Here is a 13,968-nt window from a genome sequence, read left to right on the forward strand (position 1 = left end):
ATATATATGGTTATAGTTTTTCAAACTATTAATCGAATAAGGTTTATTCGATAACTTTATTTTATTTAATGAATATTATTTCGAATATTCATTCGAGGGCTTATGACTCAGTTTATATTATTTAATGATTATTATTTGGATATTCATTTGAGGATGTATGACTCCTTTGTTTTATTTAATGAATATTATTTATAATATTCATTCGAGGATTTATGACTCCGCTTATTTTATTAAATAATATTCTTTATTTTAGAATAATGTTTCGATAATCAAACTTATTTTCGATTATTCAAATAAGATATTACTTTCTTATAAGTATATCTTTGATTATTTACTATCCATTTCAAGTAAATTTTCCAACTTCGGCCTCAAGTATTCTTTATGGGAATATTATTTAAATAATAATATTCAGATATTTCTTTTTATTGAGACTGATTTACTTTATTAAATCAGCATTATTCCAAACACTCTTTAAAGTGTTTTCAAGTCTTTAAAATGATTTTCAAAAGTTAGAGCGGATCCCAAAACTCATTTTTATATTTAAGATCTTCCTTTTTTAAAAAAAGGGGATTTAAATACTCGCTTAAAACCTGAGAGATCCGGCTCTGTGGTGTATTTTATATTTGCAACAAGGTTGCTGTTTTGATGAATGAATTGATTACTTGCCCAATGTTCGGGAAGTAAGCCCGTCTAATTGAGTCGGCATAAGCGACAGGACGGGGTACAGTCTATCAAAGTGTAAGTGGCTGGGTGGCAGTCCATCAACGCGTAAGAGGCCGGGTGGCGGTCCAGCACAAGGTCCTTATGTAGCCAGGGTGATGACCGGTGGGGGATTCATCCATCTACTAGTAGAAAAGGTTACTTATTGGTATCTTTGCCTGATCAGCAAGATATCGGGTTTATGCCAAAATTCTTTTCCTTTCCAAAATTTATTGGATGTTTCAAACTCTGTTCATACTTTACATAACAGAGGTTCCAGGAAATGTTTAAGAGATATATATGTGGATATATATATATATATCGGGACTAAATAAAGTATCTCGTAACTTTATTGCATTCAATAATATTTTAAAGATTGAATCCATTCAAGTCTTAACTTGTGGTCTCATCTATGGGATGACCCTTTTGAAACTAATTATAACTTGAACGGTGGTAGTTCAAGTAGTATTTGGAAAAGATATAAGTATATTGGAGTGTCTTGTAACTTCATCTTTTAAACTTATATCTAGTTAATGGTTGTCTTATGAATGACATAGACTTTCAGAAAAACATTGAGACAAGGTTAGATATATGAGATCACCTTGCAATGATATTTTTTTATATAGTTATAAACTGGAACTATGTGTATATTATGCATGGAAGAGGACTTCCAATATTTTGAAAAGTATATATGTATATATATACTGAATATTTTGCGACTTCATCGCATTAAGATATCAAACTTGGTTCATTTCTTTTGACCAAGATTTTCATGAGTGCTATGAGAAGGCTCATATATTGTTAATCATTATACATATTATTTTGGTGGGCTTGCTGCTCACCCTTGCTTTCTTCTTTCATCACACAACATCAGATAGACAAGATGAACCGGACCAAGCTCCCGATTCGCAAGCGGTTAGAAAACGTTCGGTAGTCTTCTGGAAGCGTTGATGCTGCTGTAGCTGAGGTAGGAACTACCAATAGGCTAGGCTTTCAACTTTTGATGTACCAGACTTATGTATAATATCAATTGTAATAATGGCAAAGAAAATGTAAATTTATTCAGAAAACCTTTTAAGGCGTATTGGCATATAATTGTGGAATAAAACGACTTATGTTATTTTTTTGAGTATTCATCTCTGAGACTATAACTTGTGGTGTGTGTGTGTATATTGTGGGGTCACAGTACAGAGTAGTTGATTGTTTAATAAGATTGGGTGTTGTTAAGGGAAGTGGAACTCGTGACAACCCGGATCCCCGACCCCGGATTTGGGGGTGTTACAGAAATGGTATCAGAGCTAAGCGTTATAAACCTCAGAGATGATGTGACGTTAAGATAATAAGTTCACTAAGATAATAAGAACTCTTGCCAAGTTCATAGTCGGGCTACCTAATGTAGTACTGACAGTTAAAACCCTTACGGGAACCCTTATAAATATCGTGATAGTAACATAGTTCGTTCTCGTATAGGGCAGCGGGGCACCGAACCCTGAGGTTCAGGAGCATCAGCATGAAAATGTTTTATTACAAGTTGGTATATCAAATTGTGAATCCGATAGAGTACCCTAATGAGGGACCGGATGAGATTCATATTGAGAATGTTGCGGTTGAGGATGTTATTCCAGAAAGGATTGTGGCTGAGGAGGATCTCAGGGAGGATCCTGATGAGAATGAAGAGAGGACCGCTGAGGAATTGATGACTGTAGTCAGGGCGACTACCAGAGCAAGAATGGCCGCAAGGGTGGCACTAGAGGATGAAGAGTTACCAAGGGCATTAAGGTTAATGAGGGCAGAAGGAGTGGGGCCTTCCACGACACCAGTTATACCAGTATCAGACCCTCTTCCAGAGGTTCCTGTAGACATCCATGAGGTTCCACCAATTCCTGTTCCATCCCCGGTACAGAGCCCAGCACCTACTGAGGAAATGCCACCTTTATCTCCTGCACCATTGTCACCTGATACCGTGCTTGGTTATCCATTTGGATCTCCTGGGTCTGCACCACCTGCACCCCATGGACTGCTAGATGCTACCACTCAGGCTTCTCTTATCGCTGATTATCAGATGACTTTGGGTGGCCTGTCTGAGGCCCGTAATGTTAGGAGTGATCTATTGGATCGACTTACTGCACCGAGGATTGAGGGTGGGGTACTTCCGGCAGGATTAGCGTATAGCATGGAAAGGATTGAGGCTACCACCCGTGTTACAGCTAGAGGCCATCTTGAGGGTCAGATTAATCCAGCTCTACTTGCAACTATCCTAGACCTCATCACCGCTTTGATGGAGCAGGTTAGGGATGTCGTGCGTGCCCGCATTTCTTGATTCATAATAGTGTGCAGAGTCTGAGCAACCTGACAAGAATTTCATGTAGCACCGCTTTTGGAGGATTAGCCTAAGTTATGAATGATTAATTTTAATGACTAGATGATTATCTATGGTAGTACTTTTGGGTTATAAGCTATCAGATCAAATGATGTAATTCTTTTTAATATGTTTAGTTGTTGTACCCTCGAACAAATGGTTATGTATAAATTCGTTAAGTTCAGTTCAGATGAGTTGTTGTGATAAGATCACATTGTTAATTGCTCTATTAACACTTAAGAGAGTGTCATGAAGTTTATCGAACTTGAGAATTCATAATTTGCAATTGTGCGAAGAACTGAACGAGGGAAAGACTTAAGCAAAGTAAGTAAGACAAATATCCAGAGATTCTCAAAATTTTCCAAGTATTATGCCCCCGCAAGGAATAAGATTAGGGGCAAACCTCGAATGTGATAATCAGGGAAGTCGCAATTAAGATATAAGGAACCCAGAATATAATAAAGTGGAAAATGAGGAGTTTAAATTAAAAGATGACCCCAATTATGGGAAGTAGGAAGAAATATTTAGACTAAGAAAACAGAAGTCGAGCGAGATAAGGGGACCCGAGACGGTACTACTATACGGAAATTCATGGACCTGTCTAAACAGAACTTATACTTTATTCCCAACCACCACCTTGAGGGAAACAATGTAGTGGGTAAGCTCTCAGAGTTCCAAGGAACAAGCTGACCCAGTCGAGGCAAGAGCCTGGCTAAAGGAAATATAGGAATCATTTGAGATTCTAAATGATTGACGAAGCACAAAACACTGTTTTTGTCACTTACCCTTCTAAGAGAGAGGCCACCCGTTGGTGAAAGGCCAAGAAAGGCACAGAGCCAAAGGTTATAATAAACAGATTAAAGTTCAGTCAATTGTTTTCGGGAAAGTAATTCCCAAGGTTATGGAGAGAGTATAAAAGCTTTAGAGCCAGAACAAAGGCGGACGAGTATGATGAAATATGAAGCTAAGTTGTAAAAGTTGTCAAGATTCGTTCTGATGACAAGAATCCCAGAACGATGTGATGTTTGAAGTCAATGATTAGTGGGTTCATGAAATAATGATAAGAGAAAGGAAAATAAAAAGAAAACTGAAGTGGAAAGGAATATAAAGGCAATAGAGTTTGAGGAATGATAAGGGAGTTGGGTATGAGGAAACTCTAAAGACTTGTAGCAATAGAAATAGAAAAGTATGTAATCGTCAGGATGAGGGTGATTCACCATGAGTTAAATTGATGGTTGCAGGCATAAGAGATACAAATATTTTATCCCCTGTAAGTTGGGAGGATTTGAGGAAACCTTGAGATAGTTCGAAGGATAAATATTGAGACGCGGATAGACTGAGTAGACAAGGAAGTAAGAAATTAGGAAAATTGGATGAAGGAAGTGACCTTCAAGAATGTGAAGTGTAAGATCGGTGGCTTGATACCCAGGAAGGGAGACACCAGGTATGAGAGATATCTCAACATTGAGATGACTGTTGAGATAAACAACAAAAGTAAATACGGAATTATTAAGAAGAAGTTCACGTTGAACACGACCAATATCTTCCAGAACATCCTTGTTATCGTTACCAAATCAAGCAAGAAAAGTAGATAACCGTAGTTATCTGTTGGAGGCCATATTGATTGACCTCATTTTGAATACAGATGTTATTGTAAAATTAGGCATATACTATCGAGGTGGGAATGATTGAATAAGACACCCTTATCAGGGATATATGACTTGATTTATCCATGGAAGGATGCATGTACCTTTTTAAAGGTGGCATTAAAGATAGAACATTGGTAACTTAAAATGAATCCTAGGGGAATGCATAAAGGTTGGCATTTCACCCTTAATAGGGATAGTATGAGTTTTGACAGTATGAATTGGAAAGGATTAAGGAAATAACAACCTTTAAGAATCAGTGGAGAAATTTTTCCAGAAGTATATAGACAATGATTCTGGTATTAATAAATGGTATCTTGATATGCCCTGTATCTAGTGAATACAGGAGGAATGATTCAAGGATAACCTTAGAGGTTTTACAAGGAGAAAGGTAATATTCAAAATTCTCAAGAATAAAAATGTTGATAAAGGAAATATGACGTAATTATAATGATGCCAAGTGGGGCACGTGTTAAACCACGAGAAAGTATGGATCGAACCAGTAAAGGTCGAAATTGTTCAGGGCAATTAGGGCCTAAGATAAAAGATGTTCTAAGTATGATTGAGAGTCAGTCGTGACAGTGATTAACCTCTAAAGACTGAGGAAATAACTTATGGAAAAATGGTGATAATTTTTTTTTACTCATCAGATTTTAAGGAAAACATCTTCACACAAGTAGTGATGGGAAATGAGGTAGAAAATTAGTGAAAGTGGTTAAGATGACATTGATTGTAAGGAAATATTACTATCAAGAAAGGCCAAAGAGGTGGCCGACACTTTAAGTGTAAGAGGACAATTATAGGCGCTCGTGCCAGAGGAATACCGTGATGATGGTTGAAGCCATAAAGGTTGTATTATGATTTGGAAGATTGACATTCCTTCTGATGACTGTGCAACACCCAACCGTAATAGTAGTTGGTAAAGGTTTAAATCGTGTAATCGCCATGAGCGGGCTATCTATCTCATAAGGTACTATCTTGAGATAAGCCAGGACCATGTTTCAAAAAGGACTAGACGAACCCTTGAGTTAAGTCTTCTATTTAAGGCATACGATTAAGAATGGTATTAACCTGCTATCGTTGCTTTGATTGAAACTCTTCTGTAATTTTATCTGCTTCATGTCATGTATGTATGTTAGGATCAGGAGTGTTCTTCATGAATCATGAATGGTGATTATGTTACCTTCTTAGAAGGATTTGATACGACATGTATGGACTCCGTATGGTTAGATATTAAGATTTCATGGAACGTGAATGACGACAGTAGGTCAGTAGTGGACCATAGTAATGCAACAATAATTCTGCGAGTAATGAGCTGATTACAACCGTGAGAGAGTTGTATTGGAATGGATGTTGAGATTGAGTACCACAAATCGGGTCGTGGTAGTGTATAAGTTATCATTGATAGACTAATTAAGTAGAGTATCTACCTATTGAATATTTATTCCTTCTTATCAATAGAGAGTCATATTATTATACGAGGAAGGTTGCGGTGCGAGCATAGAATCCTAGTAACGGTGATATATAGAATGAGATCCCAGATTCGATTTTCGATGTCGAGGGAGTTTCAAAGGTGATTGTGTATAAGCTCGAGGAAGAGCATGGGTCCATAGAATGATGGACGGAATAGCGAAAATATTTAGGCATGTGAAATACGATGCTATAATACTTGATGTTGATATATATACGTATATGTTTTGTTCTCCTATGACAAACCTCTATAGTTCAGAGGTAGATTCCACGCCAGATATTTTATATATATATAATTCTCTTCAATTCGTTCTTTTCTCTCCTTTTCATTTCATGTAAGCTGAGAAGAACAACCCTTCCAGAAGGGGAGGTATTGCCGAATGACTATCTATCTGTGTGATAGAAGCCTAGTAGGATACCACATGTTGTTTAATTGCTTGTCAAGTACTAAAGGCTGGCCACCTTTTGTACTAACTATGCAATAGAACAAGTGTTCATGATCATTGTAACACCCCCAGATCCGGGGTCGGGGATCCGGGTTGTCACGGTCTTTCTTTCCACAATATCACTTCACTTAATTAATAATAAATAACCTCATGCTGTGACCCCATACTAACATACACCACAACCCGTTATAGTCTCAGAGATGAAATTGAAATAAGTACAAGTCTTTGAATCCACCATTTAAAAGTTATTACAACCCAAAATGATTACTTGATAAATTTACAGTTAATTGCCATTATCTGCCACAAGTTATAATTATACATAATTTGATTCTCAAAAGTAGATGGTCTGAACTACAATGGATCTACCTCTGCAGCTATAGCAGCTACAACATCATCGGGAAGACGCGAGACGCTTCCCACGCGCTTGCGCTGGGTCTGCTGGAGTCTGGCCATCTCTCCTAACTGTTGTTGTGTGATAAAGAAATAAAGCAAGAGTGAGCCTTACAACTCGCAAGATAATACATAGTGATAACAATAATATAAGTATCTAAATGGATACTTACTAGAATCTTTATCGGGTGTAAGATAATTACTTACTAGATATAAGTAAAAACAAGGAATGAAGTTACCAATACTTCACTACACTTATATCATTTATAAAGCTACTTGAACTACCACCGTTCAAAGTATTATAAGTTTTTTAAAAAAACATCCCATAGATGAGACCACAAGTTAAGACTTGAATAGATTCAATCTTTGAAATATTATTGAATGAAATAAAGTTACGAGATACTTTATTTAGTCCCGATATATATATATCCACATATATATCTCTTAAACATTTCCTGGAACCTCTGTTATGTAAAGTATGACAGAGTTTGAACATCCAATGAATTTTGGAAAGGAAAAGAATTTTGGCATAAACCAGATATCTTGCTGATCAGGCAAAGATACCAATAAGTAACCTTTTCTACTAGTAGATGGATGAATCCCCCACCGGTCATCACCCTGGCCACATAAGGACCTTGTGCTGGACCGCCACCCGGCCTCTTACGCGTTGATGGACTGCCACCCAGCCACTTACACTTTCATAGACCGTACCCCGGCCTGTCGCTTATGCCGACTCAATTAGATGGGCTTACTTCCCTAACATTGGTCAAGTAATCAATTCATTTACCAAAACTGCAACCTCGTTGCGAATATAAAATACACCACAGAGCCGGATTCCCCAGGTTTTGAGCGAGTATTTAAATCCCCTTAAAAAGGAAGATCTTAAATATAAAAATGAGTTTTGGGATCCGCTCTGACTTTAAAAATCATTTTGAAGACTCGAAAACACTTTATAGAGTGTTTGGAGTAAAGCTGATTTAATGAAGTAAATCAGTCCCCAGAATATTTAGAAAATGACTGAATATTATTAATTAAATAATATTCCCATAAAGAATAATCTTTATAAAAATAATTGAAGTAGAAGTATTAAAACTTATACTTGAAACGAGTATTAAATAACCAAAGATATACTTATATGAAAGTACTATCTTTATTTGAATAATCGAAAATAAGTTTGATTATTTACACCTTATTCTTTAATAAAATAAAGAACAAATCTCAGCAAATAATCGGAGTCATAGATCCTCAAATGAATATTCAAAAATATTTATTAAACAATATAAACTGAGTCATAAGCCCTCGAATGAATATTCAAAATAATATTCATTTAATATAAAATAAAAGGAGTCATAAGTCCTCGAATGAATATTCAAAATAATATTCATTTAATATAAAATAAAAGGAGTCATAAGTCCTCGAATGAATATTCAAAATAATATTCAATAATAAAATAAAGTTAAAGTTATCGAATAAACCTTATTCGATTAATAGTTTTAAAAACTATGACCATATATATATATATAAGTATAAATATATATATATATATATATTTATTTATATCCATATATACAAAATCTACTCGGGATCCTCGACTCCCGGTTTTAGAAATATTTTCACCTTTGGGTCCCTATACTAAGGGTATATGCAAATTACCACTATTCTCTAGCATAGGTATTATCAACTGAACCAACAGATATATATGGCAAGAATACGAAACAGGCATGCATATATATACCATATCAGCATGCTTCAATATATCGCAAAATTTGCTAATTAACCAACATGCATCTATCACAAGATAATGCATATACATATATACATCACAGCAACAGTATAACGGGTAGAAAACTTGCCTGAGCGACTTGGGGTGATAAAAGGCTCGGGACGAGTCTGGTAACCTATAAACAACAAGTAAGTTGGAATTAAACCAAAATCACTTGTAAATCTATACTTTAACTAACTTAGACTCTAACGCTTGTTTTGCGCTCACTGATTTGCTTAAGTCACTCGGGTACCCTCGGCTCCACCATTTTTAATAATTTAACCTTTACGAGTTTTAAAGCGATTCCTTCGCGAGTGTCTTACCAACTGCCTAACACACTTACCATAAATGTTTCATACATTAATTAACCCTTTTTGGTCTTTAACCTATGTTTCAAAGTAAGGCGAGGGAAAAAGTTTCGTTCGCGAAACGCCATTACTTGAAACGGTCGTTTCTCCTAAACCGTGCATCGGAATCGAACGAACTACATATCAAAACGAAGCTCGTAACATGAGCTATCTAATCATGGCAGTGGTCATAATCTAGCAGGGGGTTCTCGGGTCCTAATGCTATGCACAAAAACAGTCCAAAGAAAATCGGATGTTACGACGGCTATGTTTACGCGATTTCCCAATTTTAAACCATTCAAAACCAACCACAAACCAACCTCAAATCCAACATACAACCAACATCCATCCTTATCACATCATAACAACCCCAACCAATTCAATTTAATCATTCATACTTATGCCTAAGCTTAACTTTAATCATACTTAAGTTCTTTTAATCGAAACCACAACATTTACCATTTCATTTCGCTACCATTTCAAATCCCAAACTCTAATCACAACAACAAGCTACAATAGCACCCTACTAATCAAAATCATCTTATAATATATAGGAATATAGGGTTTGGAGATGGTATACCTTCCTTGAAGTGGTGGGAGGAGCTAGGAAGCCTTAAGAAGCTTTGAGAAGTCTTAGGAAAGCTTGGATCTTCAAGAAAAACAAGAAAACTTCAAGTTAAAGAACTTGAACACACTATTCATAGTCTTCTTCTTTGATTAAATGAAGAAGATTGAGAAGGAATTAATGGCTTAAACTCATGATATAGCCCTAACTAAGCATGAAGATGATTAGGGAATTTACTCACCAATTTAGGAAGCTTGGATCTTGGATTTTGAAAAATCTTGCCTTTAAAAAGTGAAAAAGCCGAGAGCAATGAAGAACTAATGCCTTGGTTTCTTTTTGTTTTGATGAAGAATGAATTATTTTGCTTGGTTGGTTGTAGTTTTGTATTTGATTTAGTCAATTACCTTCTTGCCCTTGAATTTGTGTGGTTACAAAGCCACCACACCTCCTTCCTTCCCATGTCATGCTTATGTCATCCTCATGATGTCATCCTCCCTTCCTTGTCCTCTTTCTATTGGTTGGATGACATCATTCCCACTAATCCCTTTGATTAACTTCCTAATCGTTTGCCTAATGACCGCTGATCTGTTATACGGTTTGCTTAACTTTCGTTCTCGTTTATCGTTTGAAGGATCATACCCGGGATCTTATTACTTAGGTTCCCTTAACCTTTCTCAATACATTATATTCCTTTTTATGATCCTCTATTATAATCCTTTAATTTAAATCCTTTTTATCCTGTTGCCTTATACTCAATTCTCTCCGTATCTTGTGGATTTCCGGGAAAAACCAAAGTGTTCGGAATTGGATTCTGACGATCTTTACATACACTTATATACTTCATAGAGTACTAATAATATCCCAGAATATCCATAACAGAACCCCTACATAGTGTGGCGTGAAAAGTTTCTTCATTTAGCTAAAACACTATTCACAAGGGTTACAAAAAGTTGAAAATTTTGGGGTTATTACAGTCTCCCCTCCTTAAAAGGATTCCGTCCTGGAATCAAACAGAAAACAAATGGGGGTACTTTTCTAGCATTGTGCTCTTTAGTTCCCAAGTTGATTCTTCCACATTATGATTCTGCCATAGTACTCTGACTAGCTTGATCACTTTGTTCCGAAGCACCTGCTCCTTCTTATCCATAATCCTTACTGGCTTCTCCACGTAAGTTAGATCTGGCTGCATATCCACCTGCTCGTACTCCACTATGTGCCTGGCATCCCGATGATACCTCCTTAGCATTGACACATGGAACACATTATGAACTTGTTGCAAATTAGGGGGTAGGGCTAGCTCGTAAGCTAACTTTCCAATCCGTCTTAATATCTCAAAAGGTCCAATGTATCTTGGGCTTAGTTTTCCTTTCTTTCCGAACCTCATTAATCCCTTCCAAGGGGATACTTTCAACAGTACTAAGTCCCCTACTTCATATTCCTTGTCCTTTCGGGCTAGGTCTGCATATTTCTTTTGTCTGTCTTGGGCTGCTACAAGTCGCCCTCTGATAAGATCCACTATATTTTTGGTCCTTTGGACCACTTCGGGTCCGAGCATCTTCCGCTCTCCTACTTCATCCCAGTATAAGGGAGATCGACACCTTCTTCCGTACAGGGCCTCATAAGGCGGCATTCCGATGCTAGTATGAAAGCTATTGTTATAAGAAAACTCGATCAACGGCAAGTGATCATCCCAACTTCCTTTAAGGTCTATTGCACAGACTCTCAACATATCCTCTAGTGTCTGGATGGTCCTTTCACTCTGTCCATCCGTTTGGGGATGGTACGCGGTACTCATATTTAACTTGGTCCCCGCACATTCCTGAAAGCTCCTCCAAAATCTGGAGTTGAACCTGGGGTCTCGGTCTGAGACAATGGATGCTGGGACTCCATGTCGTGTCACTATTTCCTTAAGGTAAATGTCCACCAGTCTATCGACTGTGTATCTTTCATTGATAGGAATGAAATGAGCTGACTTTGTCAGTCGGTCTATAATTACCCAAATGGCGTCGTGATTGGCTTTCGTCCTTGGCAAGCCTACAACAAAATCCATCGCTATCTGTTCCCATTTCCATTCGGGAATCTCCAGGGGTCGCAAAAGTCCACTGGGTCTCTGGTGCTCTGCCTTTACTCTTTGGCAAGTCAAACACTTGTTTACCCATTCTACTACGTCCCTCTTCATGTTGGGCCACCAGTAATATTCCTTCAAATCCCTATACATCTTGGTACTTCCCGGGTGAATGGAATACCTTGAACTATGGCTTTCATCCAAAATCTCATCTTTAAGTTCTTGAACATTCGGAACCCAAATTCGGTAGGAGTACCTCATTATCCCTTTTTCATCTTTCTCAGTATGGATCTCCTCTCCAGTCATTGACTCTCTGCCTTCATTCATTATTTTCTCCTGGCACAATCTGATCTTTTCCAATAACTCTGGCTGCATTGAGATCTCAAAAAGCTTTTCAGTTCCGGTTCCGGTTACCTTTACTTCTATTTCCATTCTCTCAAAATCCCTTATCAACTCTTCCGAAGTCGTTATCATTCTGAGTCTTTCCTTTCTACTAAGGGCATCAGCCACCACATTGGCTTTCCCTGGATGATAGAGAATCTCACAATCATAGTCCTTGATTAGTTCTAACCATCTCCTCTGGCGCATGTTGAGCTCTTTCTGCGTAAATATGTACTTGAGGCTCTTATGGTCTGTGAAAATCTCGCACTTCTCTCCATACAAGTAGTGCCTCCAAATTTTTAAAGCAAATACTATTGCCGCGAGCTCAAGGTCATGAGTAGGATATCTAACCTCGTATTCCTTCAGTTGTCTCGACGCATACGCAATAACTTTACCGTGCTGCATAAGCACACATCCTAATCCTTTATGCGACGCGTCACTATATATCACAAAATCTCCTTTTCCGTCTGGCAATGCCAATACCGGAGCCGTTATCAACCTTTTCTTTAATTCCTGAAAACTGTTCTCGCATTTCTCCGTCCATTCAAACTTCTCTGTCTTACGAGTAAGTCGTGTCAAAGGGGCTGCGATCTTCGCAAAGTCCTGTACAAATCTTCGATAGTAGCCGGCCAATCCTATGAAACTCCTTACCTCTGTGGGTGTGGTTGGCCTTTCCCAATTTGAGACCGCCTCTATCTTGGAGGGGTCGACCAATACTCCTTCTTTATTGATCACATGTCCTAAAAACTGTACTTCATTCCGCCAGAATTCACACTTCGAGAATTTGGCATATAACTGCTCCTCTCTGAGTATTCCTAGAGCTATCCTCAAATGCTCTGCATGTTCTGCCTCAGTCCTTGAGTAGATCAAAATATCATCGATAAAAACTATCACACACTTGTCCAAGTACTTCTTAAATACTCTATTCATTAAATCCATGAAAGCCGCTGGGGCGTTGGTTAATCCAAAGGACATTACCAAGAACTCATAATGCCCATACCTGGTACGAAACGCTGTCTTGGAAATATCTTCGGGTTAAATCTTTAGTTGGTGATATCCAGTTCTCAGGTCGATCTTGGAAAAATAAACAGCATCCTTTAGCTGGTCGAACAGATCGTCTATTCTAGGTAATGGGTACCTGTTCTTTATGGTTAGCTTGTTCAACTCTCGATAGTCTATGCACAACCTCATGCTCCCATCTTTCTTCTTAACAAATAAAACTGGTGCTCCCCACGGAGACACACTGGGTCTTATCATACCCTTATCCAAGAGTTCCTGCAATTGGATAGCTAATTCCTTCATTTCTAACGGGGCTAACCGGTAAGGTGCTTTTGAAACTGGCGCCGTCCCTGGGGCCAACTCAATAGCAAATTCAATCACTCTATCGGGTGGTAATCCCGGAAGGTCTTGGGGGAATACATCTTCAAATTCGTTGACTACTGGAATATCTTGTAAGTTGGGCACCTCCTTCTGCGTGTCCACCACATAGGCTAGGTAGGCCTCACTTCCTTTTCGTAGCATCCTTTTGGCCTGAGCCATAGTCAAAAATTTCTGCGTCTGCCTCTTTCCTCTAAATATAACTTCTTTCTTCCCGGGGATATTTAACTTAACTTTCTTCCCTTTACAGTCTATCTGAGCATCGTTGCTAGATAGCCAGTCCATTCCCAAAATCACATCAAACTCCCCTAATTTAAAAGGAATCAGATCAACACTGAAAGATTGCTCCCCTATGCCTATCTCACAGGCGGGGTGAATCTGGTTAATAGGAATAATTTCATGATTGGCTATTTCTACTTGTAAGGGTTCTATCAAGGGTTCAGCCTTAAGTCTTAACTTAC

Source organism: Apium graveolens, chromosome 6, assembly GCF_009905375.1.
Source record: "Apium graveolens cultivar Ventura chromosome 6, ASM990537v1, whole genome shotgun sequence".
NCBI lineage: Eukaryota > Viridiplantae > Streptophyta > Magnoliopsida > Apiales > Apiaceae > Apium > Apium graveolens.